This window comes from Amblyraja radiata, chromosome 43, assembly GCF_010909765.2.
Source record: "Amblyraja radiata isolate CabotCenter1 chromosome 43, sAmbRad1.1.pri, whole genome shotgun sequence".
Classification (NCBI taxonomy): Eukaryota; Metazoa; Chordata; class Chondrichthyes; order Rajiformes; family Rajidae; genus Amblyraja; species Amblyraja radiata.
Window position 1 is genome coordinate 12,755,664 of NC_045998.1, and position 7,070 is coordinate 12,762,733.

The 7,070-nt window shown below is 50.7% G+C and overlaps 1 non-coding gene across 1 annotated transcript; it reads left to right on the forward strand.

The window, feature by feature from the left end:
- The first annotated feature begins 4,650 nt into the window (after positions 1 to 4,650).
- On the forward strand, positions 4,651 to 4,722 carry trnae-cuc. The gene has a single exon. It is a non-coding gene; the product is annotated as a tRNA-Glu (tRNA).
- The last annotated feature ends 2,348 nt before the right edge of the window (positions 4,723 to 7,070 follow it).

Genomic DNA, 7,070 nt, shown 5'->3' on the forward strand with positions numbered 1-7,070 from the left:
CACCATTACACCACGGAACCTGCACACTCTCCCCTCAGGCAAGTCTCTTCCTCAGGCAAGTCTCTTCATATTTAAGAGCCTTCAGAGATACATCACGGAAAAAGGCCCTTTAGCCCACCGAGTTCCCGCCGACCAGCGTGCACTATCACTATCCTACACACACTAGAGACAATTTACAATTTTTACCGAAGCCAATTAACCTACAAACCAGTACGTCTCCAGAGTGCGAGAAGACACCATAGGTCTCGGGGGAAACCAACGCAGGTCACAGGAAGAACGTGCAAACTCCGTACAGATAGCACCCGTAGTCAGGATCAAACCCAAGGTACCGGCGCTGTGAGGAAATCACTCTATCGCTGCTCCACCGTGCCGCCCGCCATTTCATGATGGTGGGTGTCGAAGCCGCTGGGAATTCGCCATTAAGGGACGCTACCTTGCTGTTCTTTGGCATTGTGGTGATGGTGGTCTTCTTAAAGCAGGTGGAGACGCCAGAACGAAGCAGTTATATAAATAAAGCATGGTGCACGGACTCCACCATCATCGAGTCACTGCTCAGCTAACCTTGAGTTCCTCTTGGTTAGATGCAGACCGTTCTATCTGCCCAGAGAGTTTCCCTCCACTGTTGTGACTGCAGCCTATATCCCTCCTGATGCTAATGCCAAGCTTGCAATGAAAGAGCTGCATACTGCCATTAGCAGACAACAGACTCACAACCCCGAGGCAGCCTTCATTGTTGCGGGTGACTTCAATCACTCCAATCTGAAGACTGTACACCCCAAATTTCACCAACATGTCTCCTTCGCCACGAGAGTAGACACGACACTGGACAAAGTCTACACTAACATGGCTGAAGCTTACAAAGCCGTCCCCCTCCCCCACCTTGGTCAGTCGGATCACCTCTCATTGTTCCTGCTCCCTAAGTACCCCCCACTCATCAGACGGGTTAAACTCACTGTGAGGACAGTTAAAGTATGGTCAGAGGAAGCAGACTCCACACTTCAGCAGTGTTTTGGAAAAACTGACCGGAAGGCGTTTGCAGCCCAGGCCACCCTTGACTCCCACACGGACATTGATTCCTACACATCCTCTGTTCTGGACTTTATAAACTCCACCATCAATAGTGTCACCTCCCTCAAACGGGTGACCATATTCCCGAATCAGAAGCCATGGATGAACAGCGAGGTCAGGCTTCTGCTGAAAGCACGGGACACCGCTTTCAGGTCAGGCGATGCTTGAGCCTACAGTTCATCCAGGGCTAACCTGAAGAGGGGCATCAAGAAGGCCAAGCACTGCCATAAGCTCAGGATTGAGGAGCACTTCAACAACAACTACGACCCCCGACGCATGTGGCTAAACACCCACGGCCCTCGAACACCACCCCCACATCCAGCGATGCCTCCTTCCTTGAGGAGCTTAACTATTTCTATGGCCGCTTCGACAGGGACAATCTAGAGACAGCCATCAAGGCTGTGCTCCCTGCTGATCACCAACCCCTCACACTCACCCCATACGACCTGTACGTGGCACTGAGTAGGAGTAATGCACGTAAGGCTGCTGGCCCTGACGACATCCCCCGGGCGTGTCCTCAGGGCCTGTGCTGCGTAGCTGACAGACGTCTGGACTGACAAATTCAACCTGTCACTTGCCCAAGCAGTTATCCCCACGTGCCTTAAAACCACCTCCATCGTGCCAGTGCCAAAACACTCCACTGCGGCGAGCATCAACGACTTCCGCCCAGTTGCACTTACCCCCATCATCACCAAGTGCTTCGAGAGGCTGGTCCTGGCACACCTCAAAGGCTGCCTACCCCCCACACTGGATCCCTATCAGTTTGCCTACCGCAAGAACAGGAGTACGGAGGTTGCCATCTCAACGGCACTTCACTCCGCCCTCTCCCACCTCGACAACAGAGACACTAATGTAAGAATGCTGTTCATCGATTACAGCTCAGCATTCAACACCATTATACCCTCTAAACTGATCATCAATCTCGGTAACCTGGGCATCGACCCCCCCCCCCCCCCCTCTGCAACTGGATACTAGACAAGCACACCTCTTCAAACCTCACCCTGAACTCCGGCGTTCCACAGGGCTGTGTGCTGAGCCCCCTCCTCTACTCCCTCTTCACCTACGACTGCACACCTGTTCATGGTACTGACACCATCATCAAGTATGCAGATGATACAACGGTGATTGGCCTCATCAGCAACAACGACGAGTCGGCCTATAGGGAGGAGGTCCAGCTCCTTGCAGCATGGTGCGCTGACAACAACCTGGCCCTTAACTCCAAGAAGACCAAGGAGCTCATTGTAGACTTCAGGAAGTCTAGGGGCGGCACGCACACCCCCATCCACATCAACGGGACGGAGGTGGAACGTGTTTCCAGCTTCAGGTTCCTGAGGGTCAACATCTCCGATGACCTCTCTTGGACCCACAATACCTCAACTCTGGTCAACACCAGCGTCTCTTCTTCCTGAGGAGACTAAAGAAGGTCCATCTGTCTCCTCAGATTCTGGTGAACTTCTACCGCTGCCACATCGAGAGCATCGTTACCAACTGTATCACAGTATGGTATGGCAACTGCTCTGTCTCCGACCGGAAAGCACTGCAGAGGGTGGTAAAAATTGCCCAACGCATCACCGGATCCTCGCTCCCCTCCATTGAGTCTGTCCAAAGCAACCGTTGTCTGCGGAGGGCGCTCAGCATCGCCAAGGACTGCCCTCATCCCAACCATGGACTGTTTACCCTCCTACCATCCGGGAGGCGCTACAGATCTCTCCGTTTCCGGACCAGCAGGTCCAGGAACAGCTTCTTCCCTGCGGCTGTCACACTACTCAACAATGTACCTCGGTGACTGCCAATCACCCCACCCCCCGGACACTCCTCCCACAGGAAAAACAGAAAAACACTATGATTGTATGCATGTAGATAGATGTATTTATTGAAATCATATTCTATGTCGCTCTTCCAGGGAGATGCTAACTGCATTTCGTTGTCTCTGTATTGTACACTGACAATGACAATTAAAGTTGAATCTGAATCTGAATCTGAAGTGTGAGGTTTGTGGACGCAGACCAGACCAGACCATCACAGAAACCAACCTCCCTGCCAGTAAATGTATCTACACCTCACGCTGCCTAGGCAAGGCCAACAGCATAATCAAGGACGAGTCATAACCCGGCCGCTCCCTCTTCTCCCCTCTCCCATCTGGCAAGAGGTACAGAAGTGTGAAAACGCACACCTCCAGATTCAGAGACAGTTTCTTCCCGGCTGTTATCAAGCAACAGAATCATCCTACCACAACCAGAGAGTTGAGATGAACTGCTTTCTACCTCATTGGAGACCCTCGGACTATGCCATTCAATGTGATCATGGCTGATCATCCACAATCAGTACCCCGTTCCTGCCTTCTCCCCATATCCCCTGACTCCGCTATCTTTAAGAGCCCTATCTAGCTCTCTCTTGAAAGCATCCAGAGAACGTGCCACCGCCGCCCTCTGAGGCAGAGAATTCCACAGACTCACCACTCTCTGTGAGAAAAAGTGTTTCCTCGTCTCCGTTCTAAATGGCTTACTCCTTATTCTGAAACTGTGGCCCCTGTTTCTGGACTCCCCCAACATCGGGAACATGTTTCCTGCCTCTAGCGTGTCCAAGCCCTTAACAATCTTATATGTTTCAATGAGATTCACCCTCATCCTTCTAAACTACAGAGTGTACAAGCCCAGCTGCTCCATTCTCTCAGCATATGACAGTCCCGCCATCCCGGGAATTAACCTTGTTACGCTGCACTCCCTCAATAGCAAGAATGTCCTTCCTCAAATTAGGGGACCAAAACTGCGCACAATACTCCAGGTATCCTCTCCACATCCTCTCCACATCCTCTCCAAACATCCTCTCTATCAAGGCCTTTCACTATATGGTAAGTTTCATTCTTACCAGTTGAGGCCAGTTCATTGGCTATATTTAAGAGGGAGTTAGATGTGGCCCTTGTGGCTAAAGGGATCAGGGGGTATGGAGAGAAGGCAGGTACAGGATACTGAATTGGATGATCAGCCATGATCACATTGAATGGTGGTGCAGGCTCGAAGGGCCGAATGGCCTACTCCTGCATCTATTTTCTATGTTTCTATGTTTCTAAACTCCAGCGAGTACAGGCCCCAGTGCCATCAAAAACTCGTTCGTGGGATCGATCTCGTAAACCTTCTCTGGACCCTGTCTGAACACTGGAGTGGGGCTGGAAAAGCAGTCAGCATCCGCTGTGGGTTCCGTGGTGTAACAGTGAGCACTCTGGACTGTGAATCCAGCGATCCGTGTTGGAATCTGGGCGGAACCTGTCTGCTGTCAGGTGCTGTGCTGCCCTTGTGGACGCGTGTAGAGATTGTGCCTCCACCCTTTTGACGGACGCAAGCAGCCATCCAAGCGTTCCCCGCCCTTCGTTCAACGTTCCCGCTCCAATCCACCGGTCTCGGGACCATTTCCTTCTTGGCCTAGCTCGTTCGTTAGTCCTTGGCTCGAGATGACTTTTCTCCCGGTGGCATTTACTCCAGAGAGTTTGGAGATTTCAACCACCTCTATTCTGTGCCTACATTAGTAAAGCAGCATCTGCAGTTCCTTCTTACACATAGTACAATGTCTGCCTCATTGGCAGCTTCCCTGGTGGTCTAGTGGTTAGGATTCGGCGCTCTCACCGCCGCGGCCCGGGTTCGATTCCCGGTCAGGGAATGGCAGCTTTTGGTCCCACTGCTTTGCTGCGCTTCTGAGTGGGACCGTTTTTACTCTCCAAGCCTTGCCTATACAAGCCTTGCCTTGCCTAAATTTAAAAATAAATTGGATAGTTATATGGATGGGAAAGGAATGGAGGGTTATGGTCTGAGCGCAGGTATATGGGACTAGGGGAGATTATGTGTTCGGCACGGACTAGAGGGGTCGAGATGGCCTGTTTCCGTGCTGTAATTGTTATATGGTTATATGGTTATATGAACGTGCCATGATCATATTGAATGGCGGTGCAGGCTCGAAGGGCCGAATGGCCTACTCCTGCGCCTAATTTCTATGTTTCTATGTTTCTATGCCTCAGTTCCTAGTGGAAACTATGATAAATGTTCAAAAGGACTTCAATGTAAAGGCTGTTTTCAGCTTGGAAGCGTTCTCAACTGTGTTAGATCCTTGCATTCAGATGGACGGGAGACACAATTGCTGGAGTAACTCAGCAGAACAGGCAGCATCTGGGGAGAGAAGGATTGGGCGACGTTTCAGGTCGAGACCCTTCTTCAGACTGAGTCAGGGGGAAGGAAAACGAGAGATATAGACGGTGAGATATAGAACAAATACATTACAGATATGCAACACAGTAACGATGATATAGGAAACATGCTGTGTCCATTGTTGACAGTTTGCTAGGAGAGAACGAGAAGCTGGTGCGACATGGGTGGGGAGGGATTGAGAGAGTGGGAATGCCGGGGCTACCTGAAATGGCCAGTTTCCTTTATCATCGTTACATTTTGCATATCTTTCATCCACTGTTCTTCATCTCTCTACACCATCGTCAATATCACTAATTTCTCTAATCCCGAACCAGTTTGAAGAAAGGTCTCGAGGCGAAACGTCACCCATTCCTTCTTTCCAGCGATGCTGCCTGTCCCGCTGAGTTACTCCAGCTTTTTGTGTCTACCGCCTGTATCTTCCCAGTGCCGATCCCTGTACACTGTGGGGAATCAAAACAGACACTTTGTGCTCAGTGGTCCTGAGCTTCCGGCTGCCATTTTATCTCCCCTTCCTCCTCCCTCCTTCCTCACGGACCTGTCTGTGGCCTCCTCCATTGTTAAGAGGACCATCGCAAAGCACGAAGTGGGGCGGCAAGGTGGCGCCGCGGTAGAGCTGCTGCCTCACGGCGCCAGAATCCCGGGTTCGATCCTGACCATGGGCGCTATCTGTGCCGAGTTTGTGCGCCCTCCCCATGACCTGATTGGATTTTCTCTGGTACTCCGGTTTCGTCCTACACTCCAAAGATTTATAGGTTGATTGACTTGGGTGAAAATTGTAAGTTGTCCCTAGTGTGCGGGATGATGTTTACTTTTAATTTGCTTTTCGAGATACAGCATGGATACAGCATCAAAAACTGCAGCTATCAACGAGTTGCCGGTTCCCATTGACGTTGCGAGTCTACAAAGGTTCCTTGGAATGGTCAACTACCTGGGTACATTTATTCCCAACCTTAGCGATTTCTCTGCCCCCCCCCCCCACCCCCACCCCCACCCCAGACCTGACACACAAAGACTCATAGAAACATAGACACATAGAAAATATGTGCAGGAGTAGGCCATTCGGCCCTTCGAGCCTGCACCGCCATTCAATGTGATCATTGCTGATCATCCAACTCAGTATCCTTTACCTGCCTTCTCTCCATACCCCCTGATCCCTTTAGCCACAAGGGCCACATCCAACTCCCTGTTAAATATAGCAAATGAACTGGCCTCAACTACCTTCTGTGGCAGAGAATTTCACAGATTCACCACTCTTTGTGTAAAAAATGTTTTTCTCATCTCGGTCCTAAAATGCTTCCCCCTTATCATTAAACTGTGACCGCTTGTTCTGGACTTCCCCAACATCGGGAACAATCTTCCTGCATCTAGCCTGTCCAACGCCTTAAGAAGTTTGTAAGTTTCTATAATATCCCCCCTCAATCTTCTAAATTCTAGCGAGTACAAGCCGAGTCTATGTGTTTGACAATGTGTTCATCGCATATTAGGCGAAGCGACTACTGACAAACACTACAATTGGCGGGGGGGGGGGGGGGGGGGGGGGGGGGGGCGGGGGGGGGGGGGGGGAGAGGGGGGGGGGGGATCTCATCGACATATACCAAATAGTAAAAGGCTTGGATAGAGGGGATATGGAGAGGATGATTCCACTCGTGGGAGAATCATAATAAAAGGACGTGCGTTTAGAAAGGGGATGAGGAGGAAATTATTTCATAAGAGGGTGGTGAATGTATGGAATTCATTGCCTCGGAAGTCTGTGGAAGCCACGTGAATTGATATTTTCAGGCGGAATTTGATAGATTCTTGATTAGT